Source organism: Lagopus muta, chromosome 1, assembly GCF_023343835.1.
Source record: "Lagopus muta isolate bLagMut1 chromosome 1, bLagMut1 primary, whole genome shotgun sequence".
Classification (NCBI taxonomy): domain Eukaryota; kingdom Metazoa; phylum Chordata; class Aves; order Galliformes; family Phasianidae; genus Lagopus; species Lagopus muta.
The window spans coordinates 102,120,323-102,143,143 of NC_064433.1; the positions used below are offsets into that span (position 1 = coordinate 102,120,323).

At 42.0% G+C, this 22,821-nt stretch overlaps 1 protein-coding gene across 2 annotated transcripts in view; it reads right to left on the minus strand.

Moving 5' to 3' along the window:
* The window catches only part of CYYR1 (cysteine and tyrosine rich 1), a 56,835-nt gene that overhangs the window by 5,413 nt on the left and 28,601 nt on the right, over positions 1-22,821 (minus strand). The gene's annotated exons all lie outside the window — the stretch shown is intronic.

Sequence of the window (22,821 nt, forward strand, 5' to 3'; positions counted from 1 at the left end):
GGACCTTCTGCATTTAAACAATTAGATATCACCAAGAATAATTTCCTCCCTTTCTCCTCATCACACAAGACTTCTTCCTAAAGGCATTGGTATGATTTTCTTTCTAAAAGAAAGTGCAAGCTACTCCCAGTAATATATTCCAGAAGCATCCCAAAGTGCCTGCTTGCTGTGCTTCCACGGGAATGTTTTTGTCTTTATTTTATCTTGGGTCAAAAAGTCCTTTTGCTCTGCTTCTGAGCCCAGAGATTAAGGAGAGCCTGCTCTTCTTGAGGGTGAGCAGCAAAAAGCAAAGCAAGTGCCCATCTTTTTGCACATCTGCTGCTGCAGCCAGCATAAGTATTTGAGGCTTAAATGATTTCTTTTAAAATGGAACAAGGGAAGGAATTTAGCTCAGCCCCTGAAGTAATGAATCAGACTTTCCTTGAAATCGTACAGAAAAAGGACAGGAAGCCTCATTGCACTGACACACAGGAGAAAAGCCTCACTAAGAGGCATTGAGGAGCTCCCAATAATATTGAGGGCAAAATGAGCCTTTCTCATGAGCATACAGTTCACTGGGGTTTGCTGTTAGGCACAGGAAGTGAAACGACGTGTGAATGACAGTATTTATAGCCTGTCCTTTTATGAAACAAAGCAGTGACCTGCCAGAAATGTTCTTACTCTGTGAATGTATTCTACCAGCAAGGATTTCAGGTAGCAACCTTGCTGGAAACTTTTTTACTGGACATTTTCATACATTCAACCCAAACTGACAGTTCGGTCAACTGAAATAAGCTCCACTAGGAATTACTGTAGTGCAGAGAATAAAAAAGGTACAGTAGTACCACAAAGATAAATAATGAAAGGAGTCTAAACAGTTTATCTTCCCCAATCAACATGGCATTAAGCAGCAGACCTGGCTTCCAACATGTTGATAGCCTATTAGCTTCCACAGAGTCAGCAAGAGTCAGGGTAGACTCAATATGTGAAAAATCAGGATTGAAAAATCCTTTTATTTAGGAACCTAAGTATGAATTTAAAAGTTTGTTTTTATGTACCAGCTATTCACGAACTTGGATATGATTTGCAGTACAAATACAGAGTTGTACAGCTTGCTATCTTACTAAAATGCACTACTGGGGAGCTAAATCGCTCTCTGCTGTCATTTAGCAATAAATGAAGGGTGTGCAGGAACAGTAAGCCTGTTAGTATTTTGCAGAACACATAAAGGTTGAACTTATGAAATGCTAAAAATGCTAACTCATGGCAGCAAGCACTTGGCCACAAAACCAGTAGCTTAAAAGCCATTTCAGAGTATTGCTGAGACCAAAGCACTTTGGTATTCACCAGTATTAACAACTTCTTACAGACATCACCGCTTCCATTTCACCTTCACCAGAAGCATCGTGGTGACAGGGAATGCTCTTACAGAAACACTGCAAACCATTCCTCTCCCAGGAAGAAGAAACAGAAGCAGCTACCACTGACCACTGACCTCAGAACCTGTGCTGCACACCTGCAACCCAGGTAGGCCCTGCCAGGCCAATCTCCCAGAAATCCCAGAAAGTATAATTCTGTGCATTCCTGACTGGCTGCACATTCAGGAAAGCATAACTTCCAGCCAAAATGTTGACACATGTGGATAATGCACAAAATTGCACACAAATATAGCTAATATATCATGCAGTTACTTTCCAAGAGCTAAATTTAAAATTCTATCTTAATATAAGTCCAATTCAAATACCATTCAAATGAGAGTTTCTCAGCTGTCTCCAGAGGCAAGTTTACATGGATGCCATTTGGTTACCTGCCCCAAGCCATGGGTTGCACTAGCACCACAGCAAACATGCTTCATGCACCAGTGCTCATCAGACACCCCAGCTTACATTCTTCCTTTCCCCTTCTGCATGAACTGTTATTGCTCCAGAGCAGTGTCTCTCCACTAATTCAAATGCGGATTCAATTATACCCTACATGAGAAATGAGAGTGCTCATAAGGAAAGGAAAAAAGACAGCAAAATGTTGGATCCTATCTTCAAGAGGAGTTTTCATTGCTCCCAGGAAGTTACTACTTGACAGCTTGCTTTAGGTGACAGAAGTGAGAACTGAGGCCTTCCTTGCAGCCCTGCAGCTTCCCCTGGTCTCTGTTGTGCAGAGCTAGTTGATCGGCCCTGTTCTGTCCCTGCACAAAGGCATGGGCAGGGCAGGACACAGCTGCAAACAGCCCATCCATGTCTGCCTGCAACTGAAATTCAGAAAGAGCTAAGTTTGGCTCCTATGTGCATATGCCTGAAATCCATCGGCAATGCCTCCAAGCCTGAGAAGGCCTCTCAGTCTAAACATAACTTCTGCCAGGCTAGAGAGCCTGGTTCAGTAAGCAAATTAAGGAGAAACAGCTAACTGATCTGGGTGCTGGTCTCCAGCGTGGCTCCTGCTGGTACAGCTATGCACTGGAACCAAAAACGGTCACCAAAGAAAATATTCATTTGCTCAGCTCTGTTGACAAAGCTAGTAAGTGCAAGTCTTGTTTGCTGCTCTGAAACCAGGACAGAAAGTGGTTTAAATAGCCAGGCCTACCGCTGCTCCCACATTCATGTTTTCACACCGCAGTGGTAAATTTAGACCATCCATGGGCAGTTACGCAAATGGAGGCTGAGATACAGAGAAGGAGATGTAGGTCACTTTTTAAATCTGGCTGCAGCCTGACTGAGCATCAGCAGAGAGGCATTTGCTGGCTTTGGTGGGATCCTAATCAGAGCCGGAGTCACACAGGTTGAACTGCTACAGCGACTGAGTGTTCTACTTTAAGGGGCACTGGTGGGGATGACATGGGGAGACGTGCTCTGACAAGGGAGCACAGGCAGTGACTGAGTCACACACACACTCTGATGCAGGGATCTTCAGCAATCTGCCCCTCACAACAGCTCTGGTAAAACCCCGTGATGATATTTTCCATTTTATCTCCACCACAAAGCTTTTCAAGGGAATCTGCCTAAGGGATGAAGGACACTGTAGAGCAAAAGAAGACCTAGAAACCACACAGCAGAGTCACATAGCAACTAGGAAGTTTGAAACGGAGGGAAAACTTTGAAATGGAATAATTTAAAGGAAAACATTATGCAAAGTCATTTACAGAAGCAAAAGCATAGGATTAGAAAAAATGCCAGAGAAGAACAATGCACAGAAAAGTAAGAGGGAGAGGGGAGAAATAACTTTAAAGTGTAGAAATGTCAGGAGAAATTGTCAGGGTAAAAATCACATACAAAGAAGCAGCTTTGGGTGTGTTTCTAGCAACATCTCACAGGAAAGAACATAAATATCATTTATGGCTTAATGCTGCTGGTCAGAGAGAGCCCTGTGCAGGGGATCAGAGCCATGGAAGAGCTGGAACCAAGCAGAGGACATGGCCACAGTGCCCAGGGTCAGATGTGTCATTGCCTGCTGGGCCTGGTGACCTGGATGCTTTTACACAGCTGACAGGGCATCACCAGCTGCTGCTCCAACCTGGGAGTGCTAGGGTTGAGATGACCAGAGACCAGGAGAGAAACTGAAGAGCAGCTCTGTTCCTTCAGGTCTTACCAAACAAAAATGAAATTCACTTGGTACCACTTTCCCCTTCAGAAAGCTGGAGATTTGGGATGTAGGCAAGCAAAGTGGATGAAAAATTTGTTCAGATAAGCACTGTATCCAAGGTCATCTCCACCTTGGGCCCTAAAAATCTTACAGCTCAACAGGTTAGTGCTTCCAAAAGGAAGCTTAGGAATCTACTTTTAAATGTATGACCAAAATCTGTGAGCCAAGTCTCCATAGCCTGCACTGCTACATGGCATGGACTTCCTAGTTTGTTGTCATCTTTATATTGCCATGGTTTCTCCTTCTTTGGCTCTGCCCTGACTTTACATATGGTATTGCCTGGAGCATAACATTTTGCCTGGAAGCCTGGCTTATTAGTACAGAACTGCAAAGATGAGGAAAAACCTTTCCATCACCTTTTTCAGAAAACCCACAGACCATAATGATGTCCTCCAAACATGATGATGGGGGCCAGGTTTCAGTATGTGCATCTACCAGTATCCTCACCAGGCAGCACCCATGGGTGCCTCCCTGGGGCCGGGTGCTGTCTGATGCACTGCTCACCATCTCTATCTCTTTGTCTTCTAATTGTGCATGTGCATGTGTTGTTGTTCACAAGCAGGTGTTTTCTCTTGATTTCTGTTTCCTTCAGCTCTCTCCCTCCCTGGCAAACCTTTAAAGGCTTTCTTAATCTGGAAAACGCAATAGGAGCAAGTAGCCAAAAAGATGCCTACAGAAGACTGAAAGAAAAATGCAAAAACCTGTGTTTCCCTTAGCTTCCACTATTGTTTTGCAGTTCAACAACTCTCTAATCCAGACACATATGCTCATGTTTTAACTGAATCCCTTTCTGCACTTCCCATTATTTTACAGACCTTTAGCATCATACCTGGAAGCCAGCTCCCTCCATCCTGCAGGAGCCCTATCATGGTTACCCTGCATATGGTGAATTTGATCATTCTGGTCACCCGCGCTTGCCCTTCTCATCCTATTCAGTTGACTTTTGAGGAGTGCATGCAGCAGTCAGGATGGAGCAGATGCATGTACTGTAGTAGGCGACTGCTACTATGAACAACGTACTACACAGAGGCGTATTAAATTTTCTGGTTTGTTCTCTATTTTTTTCTTAGATAATCCATGGTATCGGATCAGGCTGTCAAACGACTGGGAGATGAGATTTCATGGAACTATTTACCATAATTCCAAGTCTCATTTCTGAGAGGTAACATCAGCTTAGAGTCCATTCTTTCATGTGGGAGTTAGGGCTGTTTTTCCCATTATGCATTAGATAACGTTCATGGGCCCTGGGTTTCCTGCTACGAGGCCTGGACATGTGTCCTCTGCTGCAGGACACAGGCTCACTCCACAGTGTTCTGTCAATTTAGAACCTATCACATCAGAAGTGGTAGAGCTCTGCACCAAAGATGCACTTCTATTGGCATAAAGGTCTTTCCATTTTGTAATAACATGTGTTAGCAACCTTACTGAAATTTGACTGGCTATGGCAAGAAGTTCTTAGAAGCATATGAAGATCAGTATTCCCATTTTGCCTCCACTGTATTTCATTACCCTTTCACTGCAAGAATGATGTACCATTTTCACTTTGCTCAGCTGATCTCTTCCATTTCATTACCTTTCCTAATTTCCAATACTTTTTTAGTCCTCCATTAATTCCTTGCCAATCCTCTGTGATTTGCTGGCACTGCATCTCCAGAATAATAAGAACAATAATGCATGTAACATATTTTGGAATACTACAGCTAATACTAATATATACTCTTTATTTTTCCCCTTTCAAGCATTCAAAGAGAAGCAGATAAAGTTTGTTGCTGTTGTTTTTTTAAATCATTCTCTGGGATAAAATAAAATACAAAGAAATCAATGATGTTTGAACTTCCGATCCAGTGATCGACATTTTGAAAAATGTACTCTCTGAACTCTTAATCAGACTTGATGTTACTTGCAGAGAGAGGGTGCTATTTATTTAATTTGGTCAGCAAACCTCAGTTTACTCTGACAGCAGAAGTGCAGCAATCTCACATGCAGTCTTCTCCTGAGTGCACTGGAGCAAGCAGTCCTGCTCTGGGCTTTTTTCCCCTCCTCCCAATTGCTCTGTTCTTCTAAGTGCAGAACCATGCAGTGAGTGCTCCTCCAAGTGGCTTTGCTGCCAAGGGCAGTTTGGCTTCATGTCCAGGGCACCTCAAGAACCCCTGAGCTGAAAACGAATTACAGATATTCTGTGGATTTTGTACTGGGCTGTTGGAAATAAAAATCTAGTAGAAACTGTAGCCATATTTAAAGGATAAAAACAGTTTACTGAAGCCTACAACACTGCTATCTGGTTGAAGGGACTGCTCTGTGCTGGTGCGGCCTCACCTTGAGCACTGCGTGCAGTTGAGGGTGATGAGGCACTGGCACAGCTGCCAAAGAAGCTGTGAGTGTCCCATCACTGGAGGTGTTCAAGGCCAGGCTTGATGGGTTCCTGGGCAGTCTGATCTAGTGGTTGGAAACCCTGCCCACAGCATGGGGATTGGAACTAGATGATCTATGATGTCCATTCCAATTCAAGCCATTCTATGATTCTATGATTTCTATGAAGTTATGACATAGCTATCAGTCCAGATACCCATGGCTGAACTTGCAGCCTTCTCTTCACAGTTCTGCCACCACAGGAGGAAGAAACTAGGATAACACAGACTGACAAATCATCTAATTCATCAACCAATAAAACAGTCAGCTGGATGCTGCCTCTTGTTTTAAATTAAATAATTAGTTTGCAGAGTAGCAGCCCAAACCATCTAGCTTGCCTTTGAAGCTTAGCTTTGCAAACCATACGTTGACAAAATTCCTACCAGAACTTCCTTTAAAGGCATGTTTTACAGCATTAAGGAAGACAGTGATTTGATTGTATATCTGTAAACAAATCTAATCTATTAAATCTGTGTACAAAACGTATTTGGGAGGTATCCCCCTCTTTTGTTCCTATTCAGTTGGATCCAAGATGTGCTGTCAAAATTTCTTCAAAATTTTTTCCTCTGTGCCCATCTCACTCGGCTTTATTATTTTCACAATATTACTATCTTAAGCAGCAAAATATTCTGAGTCATAGGTGTACAATGAAAAGGTAGTGGATGAACATACTGACCTCTTTCCTTCCAGGTACTCATAATAGGTCACCATTTGAGACTGCTCCATATTGTTAAACCACATAATCTTGCAAAAGGTTAAAGGCTAGTACTTTCTGCCTTTTAGTATTGCCAGTGCATGAGCAATAGAATACCTTCTACAGCTTGCTAAAAAGCTGCAGAGACAATGAAGTGTAACTGGTGCACTTGCAAAACCACAGAGAAAGTCATATAAACTGCAAAACAAAAGGCCTGTAATTACAGCTTGTTCTGGTTTGGGCTACCCTTGGCAGAGACTCTTTGGACAATTTGCCTTTTGAGAAAGATGTAGATGTTTTATGCCTACTTCCTTTATGCCAAACCATAGGTTTTTCTGCTGGAAGTTCTGCTTGACCAGGAGGTCTGCAAAGTGCTTAAAATAAGTGATGTTGGAAAGGTGTGCAGCCAGTGCAGCCACTAAAGTAATGGTATAGCAGGAAGCAGGCAGTAGCACCCTTGTCACTGTTTCTGAATAGTTTCTGAACTTCCTCTGCCTGTACTCCACAGGACTGACAACTGCCCTACTCATACTGTGAAAAGCAGGGATCAAACTGTTTCCCTCCACCTCAAGAGACAGGGCCTGGAGCAGGGCTGCCTAAGAAATAATGTGATAGACAGAGGGAATGATGCATGAAACACAGCTGGGAGGTGCATACTGCCATACAGCAACCACAGTACTTAACACCCAGTAGTGTTATTAACTGATTGTGGTTAAGCAAATACATTTTGATCAGTCTCAGACTGTCCAGCATTTTCATAAGACTGATTTTGTCTGGTTGACAGTTCAAAAATTTTGAAATGTTAAAAAAATATATATATACAAAAATGCACATTTATATTAAACTGAGATTTTTAAAAAGTCAGAAATACAGAAGAATTGCAGGGTGGAGAGAGAAAGATTTTTTTCTTTTTAACTTATCTGACAGAATTCTAATTAAGACGCTATCAAAGCTTCCAGTTACAATTTCTCACCCTCATCTCCCCTGCCTTCCATCAGTTCCCCTTGTCCCACCTTTCCCCATTCAGACATCCTCTCCTGTCCCTTGCAATCATGACCTTCCCTCACTCTGTAATGTGCTTCACATGTTTTCCTGGAGAGGAAACAAAAGCCATAATGCAATTTCCACTTTTCAAAATGTTCCTCATTGTGCTTATGAATTCAAGGGCCAGACCAATGTTGCCTTAGATAGAAAATCATGCACAACTGCAGCTAAACTGCCTTTTCTTATTTCAGGCATTTTTATTCTCGTTATGCCTGCAGTTTGCATTGCTGGCTGAACCTGCCTTCAAAACACTTTCTGAACCAACAACAATGAGAGATATTGAAATCACTTCCCAGCTTGCAACCCTCTGAGAGTCAAAGTGCACAATGTCAGGATGATGTGGCAGGTTTCCAAGAAGATCACAAAATTAGCAAAGCTAGTGATAACTCACCTTTGGCACCAAACTGTTTACCAGGTAGAAACACTTCAGAGAAACACAGGAATATTATCTTTCTGTTAATTGCTAACAAACTCTTTCTGGCAAAAAATTTATTTATACCAGCTTCTGCAAATGCTAGACTTTGCAAACTCCATGAGCTCAGCGTAAGAGAATCCTGCAGTTCCCCTCCTGGGAAGCTCTTGCTCTAAGAGTCCAATTTATTGAAAGAAGGGAGATGTAAGTTAGATATTAGGACTCAATTCATTACTCAGAGGGCAGCGAGGTGTTGGCACAGCTGCCCAGAGAAGCTGTGTTGCCCCATCCCTGGAGGTGCTCAAGGCCAGGTGGGATGGAGCCCTGGGCAGCCTGAGCTGGTGGGGGGCAGCCCTGCCCATGGCATACTAAGATTCCAACCCAAGCCATACTAAGATACCACAACTCCAGACATTGTGCCTGACGGATCTTGGAATCTCTGAGCATGTAACAGTCAGACCTGCCTAGTTTTACACTGTTTTTTTTTTGTTTGTTTGTTTGTTTTTTACCCAGTTGCCAGAAAGATTGGTAACTCAGCAATTTTTAGAACACCTTCTCCATGCTTTGAGCCTGCATCAAAGCCTGGAGTCAGCCAGTGATCCACCAGGGAATAACCTGTTGGTTGGAGGAATAAGTGAGATGTCACCCAGAGCACATAGTCTTTCTCTTTCTTAACAACCCTATGTGTGTAGCTACTATCCCTGAGTACTATGGCACCAGCTGGAGCAGCTCTGAGTGTCCTCTGATGTCCTCTGAACAGAAAATAAGGAAAGAAATTAAACTGGTTGTTGGAAAAAACAGCATCAACAAAATTAAAAGCACTCTTCTTTGTGTTTCATTTTGATAGAGGGGTGTAAGAAGACAGGCATCAGGGTGACTTTCCTCAGATGCTGAGAGCTGGGACCTGATTCCTGACCATGGCACCATTCAGGCTTTCCCAGAAACACGCTGGCACAGCAGAGCAGGATTGAGTGGCTTAGGAGGGCAGTGCTGGAAAAGCTTCCCCTTTCCCATTCCCAGTGGTAGCATAAATTCACAATAACTCAAGTGGTCATGTGCCTATAGCCCAAACTCAATGACTCAGTCAAATGAGGTAACTGCACTTGTTTTCTTTGCCAGCTGTATTCTTTTCAGGACAGAGTTGTCTTTGAGAGTACAATGGCACCAAATATAACTCCGAGAGAGGGTTATTATTTGGTTTGCTAATGAGAAACCTGTTTGCATTATGTATACGTGCCTCTTCTAGGCTATGACCCTGAGGTTTCCAGGTTCCCTTTTGGGGCTTCTACACTGGCTGTGCTTCATGTATTCTATCTCAAAATACTGTAGAAGAGGGAAAACCTCAGACTTGGTATCTTGCATTCAGTCCATGCTTCATAAAAAAATGCATGCTGCTGACTCAAGATCTTCTTCCCAGTTATGGAAATATTGAGGCCAACTGAAACATTTATTCCTTCTTTGTGGTCAGTTCTGAGACAAAAGTAACCTAGAAAAAAATCTAGTAGTTCATGTAAATTGCTAAGTAAAACATATTTTAATATTGAAAGGTTTCTGCCTAGATGCAATGTAGCCCCTGAAGATACACTTGGTGAATCACTTCAGAAAACTGCACTATCAGCTCCCAAGAGAGACAGCAAAATCCAAATGTGAGCTTTCAGGGTAGTGAAGACTGCAGTGTGCAGATGGAGAAGCCACCAAACAATTGTTCACAGACCAGATATTACAAAGCAAATTGCGGCTCTTTTTTGTGCCAACTGAACTGGAAGAGCATTGCAGACATCATAATCCCTGAAATGCTCCATGAAATGTTCATTCAGCCCATTTTTGGGGAGTTTGTCATTCTCACTAAGGAGGGATCACAGACCTTGTTCTAGCATTGTAGGATATATCCTTATATATTCAAAAATTGCATGGGACCTCAAATCACCCAGAACATTTATTTGCAGGGAAGTATTTTTTCATCACAAATTACCTCCCTCTGAAACAAGTACTGTCCAACAGTGCTGAGAGTGTTATTTTAGCACCCGATGGCTTGAATACTTGATAAGCCCACCAACTACTCTCTTCCACTGGCAAGATCTTGGATTTTACAAAAACTGTACTTTAAACTCTAGTTTCACCATTTTTTTACTTCCACTTCTCCACTTACTAGCAACAGCTCTGCCTTGCCCCTTTTGAAGATTTCAGGATGCTTTACGGATGTCCTTTTTGCACTGAAGCTTCCTTGAAGCTTCCTCTGCCCTTTGGGTGCTGCTTCCTGCAGCTTCAGGCGGGACAACAACACCAAGCAAAAATAATATAAAATAATAGCAATAAAGTAATTGAAAATGAACAGATGACTCCAAGCAGTGCTACTTTATGGATCTGAAAAAACGCTTCTGACTGTTCAGAAATTTGACTCAGAACATAAACTGTACCCTCAAAATGCATTTATGATTTACTAAACTTCAACTCAAAATGTTTTACTACTTACAGAATTCTGCCTGATAGGCAAATTAAAAAGATGCAGGATTTGGTTTTGTGATTATTTATTTTTATTTATTTTGAAAAAGAGTAATGTGAAATAGTTCCAGGAAGATCAGGGAGGATAAGTCTGGATTAAGAGATTACTTAGCTTCATATATTACTTGATTCAATTTTAAAAAGAAAATCACAATTTATGTGCATTGCCTGAATAACAGTGAAACAGCTTTTAAGAAAGGCAGTGCTAGCTAATACTGTGCTTTTTGAGCCTAAATAAATCTATCTGGGCTTTGAATTATCCAGCACAGGAGGATTTTTCCCTCATATCTTCCAATAAAAATAATAAGACACTGAGAGTTTAATTTTAGAAATTCTGGAGCAGACAAAGAAAAAAAATGTTTTTCATCTTCACTTTCCATCTCTTTTTTCTAATACACTTTAATATTCAGCTCTCTTTCTCCTATGAAAGCAATAAAAGAGCCACTTCTGCACTATTTTCTGCATCAGATTTATAGCACCAATTGCATTTTTCTTTCTCACTCTTTCTTAACAGGTGCTGTGCTGGAGCCTATGAAGACCATACAGATACAGGCCAATGGACATTATGGACGTATCACAGAATCACAGAACTGCAGGGGTTGCAAGAGACCTCAAGAGACTGAGTCCAACTCCCCTGCTAAAGCAGGTACCCTACAGCAGGCCACAGAGGTAGATGTCCAGGTAGGTCTTGAATATCTCCATAGAAGGAGACTCCACAAACTCTCTGGGCAACCTGTTCCAGTGCTCTGTCACCCTTACCACAAAGAAGTTCTTCCACATATTAGTACGAAACTTCCTGTGTTCAAGTTTTAGGCCATTACTCCTTGTCCTATCTCTACACACCACTAAGAAGTGCATGCCCTCATCCATTTGCCTCCCATCTCCCTTTAGATACTTATAAACATTTATCAGATCATCTCTCAGACTTCTCCCAAGGCTGAACAGATCCAGGCTACTCAGCCTTTCCTCATATAGGAGATGCTCCAGGCCCTTAATGATCTTTGTAACCCTCCACTGCAATCCTTCCAAGAGATCCCTGTCTTTTTTGAACTTGCGAGCTCCAAACTGGACCAAGTAGTCTAAATGTGGCCTCACCAGGGCAGAGTAGAGGGGAGAGGATCACCTCCCTCAACCTGTTGGCCACACTTTTTTTTAATGTACCCCAGGATATCATTGACCTTCTTGACCACAGAGGCACACTGCTGGCTCATGGCCAACCTGTTATCCCTCAGACTCCCAAGGTCCTTCTCTGCAGAGCTCCTTTCCAGCAGGTCAGCCCCTAACCTGTACTGATGCATAGCATTATTCCTCCCCAGATGTACAGCTCAGCACTTACTCTTGTTAAACCCCATCAGGTTCCTCCCTGCCCAACTCTCCAGCCTGTCCAGGTCCTGCTGAATGGTAGCACAGCCTTCTGGTGTGTCAGCCATTCCTCCCAGCTTTGTATCATCAGCAAACTTACTGAAGGTACACTTTCTATCCCTTCATCCAGGTCACCGACAAAGATGTTGAACAAGGCTGAAGCCAGCACCAACCCTTGGGGAACAGCACTAGTTACAGGCCTTCAACCAGACTCTGCATTGCTGATGACAACCCCATGAGCTCTTCCAGTTAGCCAGTTTTCCATCCACCTCACTGTCTACTCATCTATTCCACACTTCCTAAGTTTCATAACAAGGATGTTGTAGGAGACAGCGTCAGATGCCTTGCTGAAGGTATACAACATCCAGTGATCTCCCCACATCTACCCAGCCTTTGATGACATCATAGAAGGCTATCAGGTTGGTCAAGCATGATTTTCCCCTTGGTGCCACACTGACTAGGACTGATAACCTTCTCTTTCAATTGCTTGGAGATGGCATCCAGAACAAGTTGTTCCATCACCTTTCCAGGAAAGGAGGTGATGCCAACTGGCCTGTAGTTTGCCAGATCCTTCTTCTTGCCCTTTCTGAAGAATGCAGTGACACTGGCTATCCTTCAGTCTTCAGGCATCTCCCTCATTTGCCAAGACTTATTGAAGATGATAGAGGTTCAGCAATCACCTCTGCCAGTTCTCTCAGCATACATGGGTGCATCCCATTGGGGCCCATGGATTTGTGTGAGTTGGTTTTGGCTAGATGCTCTCTGACCAGATCCTCTTTGACCAACAGAAAGTCTTCCTTTACCCAGACTCTCTCTCATATACTCCATGGTCTGGGATTCCTGAGGGCTAGTCTTAGCACTAAAGACTGAAGCTAAGAAGCATTCAGGATCTCTGAATCAGCGTCCCCTGTCACCAAGGCATCCACTTCATTTAGTAGGGGAGCAACATTTTCCCTAGCATTCCTTTTACTGGTGACACACTTAAAAAGCCCTTATTTTTTACCTGCTTTGCAAGGTTTAATTCCAAGAGGGCCTTAGCCTTCCTCACTGCATCCCTATATGACCTGACAACATTCCCAGGTGAATAGGACCTTCTTCCACATTTCACAGACCTTCTTCTTTCCTTTCACTTTATCCATGAGTTCCTTGCTCATCCACACAGGCTTCCTACAAACTTTTCCCAATTTCTTACTCTTAGAGATGCAATGATCTCGAGCTTGGAAGAAGTGGTCTTTAAGCGCCAACCATCTCTCATGTGCCTCCTTACCTTCTACCATCTAGCCCATGGGATTCCTCCATACAGGTCTTTGAAGAAGTCAAAGATGGCTCTCCTAAAGTCCAGGGTAGCAATTCTACTTCTTACTCTGCTCCTTCAACACACGATCTTGAACTCCACCATTACGTGATCGCTGCATCCTAAGCTTCCCCAAGTCATCACATCCCTGGCCAGTCCTCTCGTCAGCAGAAAAAAGGTCAAGCAGGCTTGTTGGCTCCTCCATAATCTCCATTGGAAAGTTGTCATCAAGGCAGTAGAAGAACTGCCTGGACCTTGTGTGCTTGGCCTTGTTGCTTATCCAAGAAATATCAGAATGGCTGAAATAGGTCACCATTTTTGAAACCCTACTATGAACTTATTTACATAAGTCTTTCTTTTCAGGATTCAAGCCTTCTTATGTAGTATAAGCAAATTATGGTTTTAGTGGTTTGGAATACCCTTGTTAAGTATGCATGAAGTGCCATTTACAAATTTAAAGTAAGTTAAGTGCTTTGGTATATGAATCATTTTATGTTTCTAAAGAAAATGACTATGAGTCAGAAAACTAAAAAAACCTGAAAAATAAACTTAAATTCTGAAAGCGTTCTGTAGTTTCTGCAGGTTTCACAAAATGATAAAAGCTGCTATATTGATGGCTGCTGTGCTGAGAATGCAGAAGTTGCTGTGCGATAAAAACATATGCACATGCTACATTAAGTAGTATTGAGTTAATTAAACTTGACCTCTTCCACCTCACGAGCTCTTTAGAGCCTGGAGAACAGCCAGTTCCTGATATCTCAGCCATATTTTTCCTTGCAAGCTCAAGAGATCTTGCCCGCACAGACTGGGTGAAGGACAGGAAAAGCCCCCAAGCAGTGAGGCACAGCAGACTGAGATCCCTTCCTTTCCTAACCCAGGAGATATCAGTTATTCTTGTAGAGCCATGCAGCAGACACCCTGTTGCCTTTTTAGTCCCTTCTGCCCAGACCTCAGAATCACTTCACCTTACTTTTTATGCTAACAAGATGCAGCAAAGTGTCCTGATGCCTTCAGGCACGGATCCCAGTGCCTTCTCCTTCCCATGCAGGGAGGTGAGAAGCGCTCTCCCTGAAGGCCCCACTTGGCAACCTTAGGAATGAACTCAAACATATGCTTAGGTTTAAATATAACTCTCCCAAGGAAGTCAACAGACGCCATGTACTTTGCTGAATAGAAGCCTAAATCTGCTGTCTGTCAAACAATTAAAATGTTATCCTTCCATTTTCGTTTTGCCTAAGGTAACAGCTTTAATGCTGGCTCGCCTATTCAAAAAGAAATGCTCTGCTCCCCATCTCTGCAAGGTGAGGCAGCCTGGCAGAGGGCTTTCCCATGCTGTCATTATCACGTTTGACAGCAGTTAAACACACTCGGGAACACCAAATGCAGCCAACCTTCAGTTGGCCTTTGCCATACTGCATGCTCTAGTAGGTTGGTGCTCTCGAACAGGGCTGGGTGCTCAGCATCACTCTGTGAAACAACAATAGCATCCGTGAGCCAGAGGAGCTCTTCTCCATGCAAATATCTCTGGCAGCCAAAACAGAGATGTAGCGACAATCTGAGCTATTTTGACAAGACGATCTGTGAACATAACATTTTTTGAAATTTTCCTCAAGGCTTTAAGCACTGCTGTTATGTCACGACCTGTTACTAATCTAAACTCTACACAATTTTGCAACAACGTGAAAGAAGCGACTGAGTACCACTATATGGCTTACAAAGTAGTCAAAATCAAAAGCATCAGCCACCACTAAAACACATATTAATACAATTTTTATTAAGATATGTGTTCATGGGGTCAATTTTTTTTACAAGTGCTACAGCCCGTTACAATTACTTCAGACATATGTGTATTTGTTGGAAAGAGTAGCTTGGCTGGTCAACACCATGGTGAGGCAACAAAGAGAAATATTTTCCTAGAAAAATGGATTGGATTATGTCCCTTGCTGTAAGCAAACCATGCATCCTACTGATTAAACAGGAATTATACCCCTTAATGAGTAAATGCATATTAGCTTGCACCGTTTACTTACGTATTTAGCAAGAATGCTGTGATGCATGCAAGGACGTACACTCTGCCACACAGCAACTCCCCAGAACTTTCCTGGTCTGGAAATACCATCACTCAACAAGGGATGAAAAAAGCTATTTCAACAATTGCATATCAAAATAGGATATTCAGGGTCAGTTTAGACATGTATCCCTGGAATTAATAGATTTGTAGAGGGAGTTCGCAAAATAGATTTTGAACAGTCAGAAAAGCATGGCTCTGGAACAGTGTTTTGGTAGATGCAGCTGGGGTTAGCTACTTATGAGGTGTGAATATTGAGCTTGGCACATTTATAACAGCAACCATGTGATGTATTGCCTGAGATGGCAGGAGCCTGGTCACAGTGACCTGCGAGTGAAGAGCAAGCAAAAGTTCTGAATTCAAAGCTAAGCTGCAGCAGGTTTTTTAAAAAAAAAAAAAAAAAAGCAAAGACATCAAAAGGACTCATCTCTCTCTGAGTCAGTGCTAAGTCACCAAAGCTAGGGGAAAGCTCTGGGCTCAGAGACTGAGAGAAGGATCTAATTAGCAACCCCCATTTTACACTTGGCCAAATTTTCAATACTTCTTTTTCTGAAGAATCTGCATGCATCGACTGATTACATACAAAACATACGACCACTTCAGTATCAAGCAAACATGTAGGTCTGCATGTATGTTTTTACCCTGTCAAGACAAATGACGGTACTCTCAGATTGTGGCATGAGAGTGGCATTCACATTTTCAGATGCTGGTTGTACCAGAAGCATGGCATGGATCTGCCAACATGACCTGTCCACTCAGTTCAATTAATTGTACATTTAATTGTCTGAAGCTCAAAACAGAATTATGCTTCCCAGCTCTGGAGGAGTGGTAAATAAAAGCAGAGTAATGAGAAACAAAAAAGGCAAACACAATGTGGCACAGAAAGCAAAAAATGGGAATCTGAGAGCAACTATATTAAAAAGCCAAAGAGACTAATAAAAGGAAATATTAACTGGTCCTCTCTGTGCCACTGAGAATCCCTCCATGTGCCTTTTAAACTTCAAAGGATACTTGTACTGAAACAGGCAGAGCTGAATGCGAAGGTTCTGACTCAACAAAACACTTCATCGCTTCAAGCTAAACATATGTTTAAATGCTTTATTGCACTGGGACTCCAGCACTTAAATGGAATGAGGAAAGCAGGAACAGAAAAATAAGCAGCAGAATGTTGGACTTGGCTGTAGCAGCAGAATGCTCTGCATCTAATACGTGACGTTAACTGTAATGGAAGAAGGCTAGGAATAGAGTTTAGAATTATCAGGCTTTTAAGTACCAGTGGCCTAAATGACATAATGGGCTGGAAGGGCTAACCTGATAGTAAGGGAAACTCATGAGACACAATGATTTCTCCAAAACAGAGCTGAGTTTTATGAGGAGCGGTGCTTATTTCGGTTTGCGCCTTGCTTTTCAAACACTTCTTACCCTTTATGTACATAATCAGCATTTCAACTGAATTGAAGTTTTGCACAGGCACACCTTAGGGACATGGCAGCAACTGCACACACAGATCAGGGGAATGTGCAGGGTGGGAGTGATGGGAACATTAGATTCTGGTTGTCTGACACAAGACCAAGAAGGCACAAGACTACTGAGAAGTAGCAGAAATGCATCAGAAACCTGTGGTTCTGTCATTCAACACATGCATGCTCCCACTGCAGAATGAGATGCCTCATAGGAAACTGCTACTTTTTGGCCACACAGTGAAAGTTCAGTCAGCCACAAACTGTGGGAAGGGCCTTGGAGAATGGGGACAGCAGTGAGTAAGGTGCCACGCTGCATTAATTAGCAAGTCAGCCATTTTCCTATTTGAACAACTTTAATCACTGCACAATAAACAAGGAACCACCAGGAACGCTAAAGAAAAATTTTAAAGTTTGGAAAAAGAACAAAGCAAAACATTACTGACTATAGTGAAGCAAATAGAAAAAATAAAGGAAAATACATTTTATGATGCAGCACTCACTTTCAGGCTTTTGCAGTGGAAAGCTTGCACTCTTGAGTGTTTCTTTTCCCAGTTCCACTATTTCATAACTCTTCTATGCGTGTTTGCTTGAACAAAAACCATGACTTAGCAATCAGGTGAATGCATTTGTATCTGCCTGTCTTTAATGCTACCCTCTTGTCTACAGCGTTCAGTAGAAGGTGAAGTTGATATGAAACCCATAAAGCAATAGAATATAGTGACTGGTATAAATGACTTAATGGTGCAATTTAAAGGAAGTATTTCCTGCCATAAAAATGTACTTGCACATTTCTTATCCCCTGTCAACTTATGAGTAATGAAGTATGGGAACTTCTAGCTACTTAGTTGTAATGATTCTGTAGGTTGCTCCGCTTAGGAATTTTAACAGCTATTTATTTCAGAACTACTGTTCAGCACATGCCACGCAGTGCAATCATCACAGTAAGAGATAAACACTGCAGCTGCCAAAGAAGAGCATGAAGCATCCAAGGAATCATTTCAGTTCCTCAGTGCTTTTGCTTTGCTTTTCCAGCAACTTCTCTTGAAAGGTGTTTCATCTATTTCAAAATGTTTTTACAACCTCCTCATTTCTTTAATGGGTTTGGGGATTATGAACAGACTCTCCCATCACTAGGGAATCAGATAATGCTCAGATAAACATCTGTTTTGGAGACTCAAGGTTGTGCTAGACCCATTACCAGATTACGGGTGGTCTGGAGACTCTGCTGTAAAGACTAATTTTTGGGAAGCAGAGAAACAAATAAATTGAATCCTTTCATTTCAAAACATCAATTTGGCAAAGTGCTTTTTCCTATTTTTTCCTTCAAAAATAGGGTTCAGGAGGTTTTAGAGGAAAAGGTTTTTACCACTAATGAGCAGCTCAGCTGAAATCTCTTATGATTTAAACTACTGTGTTCATTTGTTCCTATTTAATTGTCAAAAGGAATAGTCATGTTTTACTTCCATATTTTCCTCTTTTACCAGCTGCACAGAAAGCTATTTCATTTAGCTTATTTAGAATACCTTACAGAATTAAAACTCTACAGAAAACCAGCAGGTAGGTCTGACATGATGTAAGGGAGAAGTTAAATGCATATCCAGTACAAAAGTCAAGACCAAGTACCCTTCTTTTCCTAGCCTTACAACCATGCTGTATTTCCAGAGATGACAACAAGATACTTAGTTAGTTAGTTAGTTAGTTAGTTTTACTGCAATTCATTGACAATTTGCACCACAGTCCTGGCCCAACTATTCAACTTTCAGCCTCAGGCAAGCAAGATACCTCAGGGTGAAGGAAAGCAAGAGGGAAAGAGAAAATCTCTTTCTCAGCTTTCTAAGACGACTCGTCTATTTTTAACTAAATGACACAAGTCACATTATATCCATATACCCCAATGATAGAATGTAAGGGAATGGTGCAAAGCTGTGGTGGGGAGGCTCAGATTGAGAATTAGGAAAAATTTCTTTCCTACGAATGTGGTCATACTCTGGAACAGGTTTCCTAGAGAGGTGGTTGGTGCCCCATGGCTGCCAGTGTTCAAGAGGCATTTGGATAACACCCTAATTAATGTACTTTAAGTTTTGATTAGCACTGAAGTGGTCTGGCAATTGGACTTGATATTTGAAGGTCCATTCCAAGTTAGCTATTCTATTATAAATTTGAAGATATTCACAATATGGAAAATAGCTTCTCCTTTCTTCTTTCCAGAGGATAAAAGAAGTTCAGGTCCCTGAGTGGCAGCAGAGGATATTGGTCTTTGAAGGTTAACAAATACTGCTGCAGATATTCACCAGCTAAGGATCTATCTCAGAAGATTTCAAAATACCTCTTTCCTCAGTAGCATCCAAATGACCCTTTCCTTACTTTCTCTATATAAAGTGATGGTCAGTGAGAGAAGAAATAGTTCCTCTAATGCCTACAGCACTGCAACTGTGAGGAAAAGAGGGCACAGAACACACCACAGGGAGAGATGAGGGAAGCGGAGTGAGGAATGGCCCTGCAGCACCCAGGGGAGAGCAGCAGGGGGCAGGAGGGGCTGCAGGCACTGAACAGAGATTTCCCTATGGGGAGAACGTGGTGGGGCAGGGGAAAAGTGTGGTAAGGAAGGAGCAGCAGAGGAACAGTTAGGAACAGTTAGGAACTGACCACGGTCCCCATTCCCCAACTCCTGAAGGACTTGTTGTGATGAAATATGAAGAGTTGGGAATGGCATTGGAGTTTTTATCGTTGTTGCTCAACATCCTACTCTACTTTTAACTGGCAACAAATTTATTTTCCCCAAGGAAAGTCTGTTATGCCCATGGCAGTGATTGATAAAGTGATCTGTTTGCCTTTATTTTGACTATAAACTTTGCCATTTTATTTAATTCCTCTGTTCTGTTGAAGAGAGGGTGTGAGAACGGCTGAGTGGGCAACTGATTGCCAGCCAAGGTCAACCCATCACGAGCAGATAAATAATACAAAGCTGTAGATCTAATTTTCATCAGTGACTCAGGCTCTCAGACACAGATGGCCAAGGATATCTATGTTCCCAGTCCTCATGCCTGGAGAAGCCAGATTTTGATCTCGTTAGCAGAGAGGAACTACCTGAAGAATACCAGCCTAGGCTTGCTCCACTTCCTCCTCAGAGATTGCCATCCTTGCTGCAGGAGTTGTTTCTGCCGATCACTTATTCAACTGCCACTAATAACAGCCTCATGCACTAAGAAAACATGAAACTGGAGTGGGTTTATCTGAACTGTGCAGAACTTGACTGACATTTTGAGGCAGGGTGCAGTGGTAAGGCCTGGTTTCTGACAGAAAGATTGTTTCTTTGTTTTTGGTAACCTTACTATGACCTCAGAATCACGGGAATATAAAGCTCTGCCCCTTCCAAACATTTCTGCTTGGTGACAGCAAACACAAAACAGTTCATTACAGAGATAGTGGAGCTTGCACAGCCCATCAAAAAAATACATTAGATTTCAAAATGTAACACAGGTGCTCCGAGGTTAAGTTCACCTATTCTGGTCTATAGCTGACATGACATAAAATCAAGGGTAGAAAAGCTTTTGTGAACTAAGCTGAGGGAACAGGCCATTCATTAAAATGTCATGCTGAAAAACTGCAGGTAAGTCTAAATTGAAAGAAAAAGTAGAATGAGGGAGAAAAAAAAAGAAATTTGGCAGTTGAATAACATTTAAAAAGACTTGACAGTAGCTGGTTAACCATCATTTCCAGAAAACCAAAAATCTCCATGATTTAATGCGTAAAGAGAAAAATAAATACTGTCCCAGTAGTACAAAACTAAAGGAAACACATTCTTAAGACTAAACTTGAAAAACATCTGCATTAGTGTCATCATACATTTATGAAAATATAGATAAATCACACTTCTCATAAATGCTCATGCCCACCTTATTAAGCTCCCACAGTGAAATCCCAGGCTTTTATTTTAGGATGTGTGCAGCTCTCCTACTACATGAGATTGTAAGGAAATTAGTCAGTGCCAGAAGTGCAAAGGTGGGAAATGCAGCCAAGAAAATCATAGCCTAGAAACTACTGCAGTGGCAGAAATATTTGCTGCTGTCCAGGGCTAACAGGAAGAAGCGAATGATATCTAGACCCTTCCTGCCCTACCAACATCCTCTCCTGGGGACAGGATCTCAGTAAACTTGGCTGAAGCAATCAAATGAAATGGAGATATCATGGTGGAAAGTGTAGCATGCCTGGACAAACTACAAGTCACAGACTGAATTTCATTTTCAATGCATGTCTTCTCTTTGCTATCTGAAAAGACAAATGAATTCTTTATACATGCACTCCTAAGAAGCAGGTTTTCTTTGCCAAGGTAAACACCAGAAGTCACATTTTTTTAAGCTGTGGAAGTTGATGCTCGTGTCCTTAACCAGGTTTTACAAATCGTGTCAAGGACAGCAAATTAGCTTTACAAAAGCACTCCTGTCAAGATAACCAAAACACAGCCCTATTTTACGAAAGGAGGAAAGGAGACACAAGAGGTTGAATTGCAGTAGTCCCTGAAAAAGAATCTAGTCTTTCCAGTCCTCATATGTATCAACTGCTTCACACTGCAAAATTGCAGAATAAAACTTCATGATTTCCGAGTGTTATACAGCACGTGAAGTAGAGATACAGTGAATACTGAAAAGCTGCACTCAACAGAGCACAAAGGTCTGTGGAGGAATGCAGAGTCTGATGCAGCCTGTAAAAGCCTTCACTTTCTCTTCACATATGAGTTCAAAGGATCTAAAACTTATACAACGTGCTCCAGATATTGGTGATGAGACAGAGCCCTTCAGTGATTCCATCTGATTGTAGGTTTGCATTTCCTTTACTGTTTGCAAGTAGTTCTCAACCAAGAAGGCCAGCAGTCAGAAATAAAAGTACAGCCACTTGTGCCTACCAGCAAATTTCCACAATGTTTGGATCTGTGCTAAATCCAAACCAGAGCTGGAGAAGTTACAGGTCAGGGCACTGACATATAGGCAAGGCTGGCAATAATGATTGTAATAATGATGGAGTAATTCCAAGGCAAAGTTATGCTGTAGATTTGCTTGTTGTGTAGTAGTAGGGAAAGGACTCCTGCTTTCCTGCATTTGAGGTAAACATAGGTTACTGCTTTTATTTGGCAGTCAGTTATAGGGCAAGCAGTTGAAGTCATTCTCCTCTTCCTGATAGGGAAGAATGAGGAGAAAAGACAAGCATCTTCTTATCCATCTGTTAATAATCAGGAAGAAAATCTGACAGTATATCTGATAGCTTCACAGTGCTTTGCACTTCACTGTGTTCATTTACATTCATGTGAAATGACAGTAAAAGGTCTGCAAATAAGAAAGGTGGGAGTTTACCCCATCATGCCCAATGGGCTATGCATGTCCCAAAGCCCCAGTCAATCTCTGTGATACTCCTTTCACACAACTAGTACTGTAGCAGAGGATTAGTTATCTGACAAGCACATATATACTTCACAGATCATTATTACATGCTCTGACCTTAAAAACCAGGCGTGAAATGGTGGTGAAAATGTAATACAAGAAGACAGCATCCATTCCCCTGGGAGTCTTAATGGCACCGCTGTGCACTTTTGAACCAGGCAGAAAAGTCAAGGAGGTATGTAATAAAATATGAGTGAGCTTTTGTAGAACAAGCCTCATCAAAACCCCCAACAATGTGTTTTTCCCCTTCAACATTTCAGTTCTTTTAATCTTTGTGTCGACTTCCCAGGTTTCAAATAAAGCAGAAATTATTACTGCATTTGCTTTCCTTTCATGAGCCAGGCAGGCTCTTGGCTCAAGATCTGGTGACCTGAAACAGTTATCCTCCCTCAGCACTGAGTCTTCATGAACAATAAAATGCTTTGGAAGCCATGATGGCGTTGGCAACATAATTCTTTCTGTTATCTATGTGGTATAAATACACTCCTTTTTTGAAATTCATTGCCTGCCAGGCAAAACTTTTCAT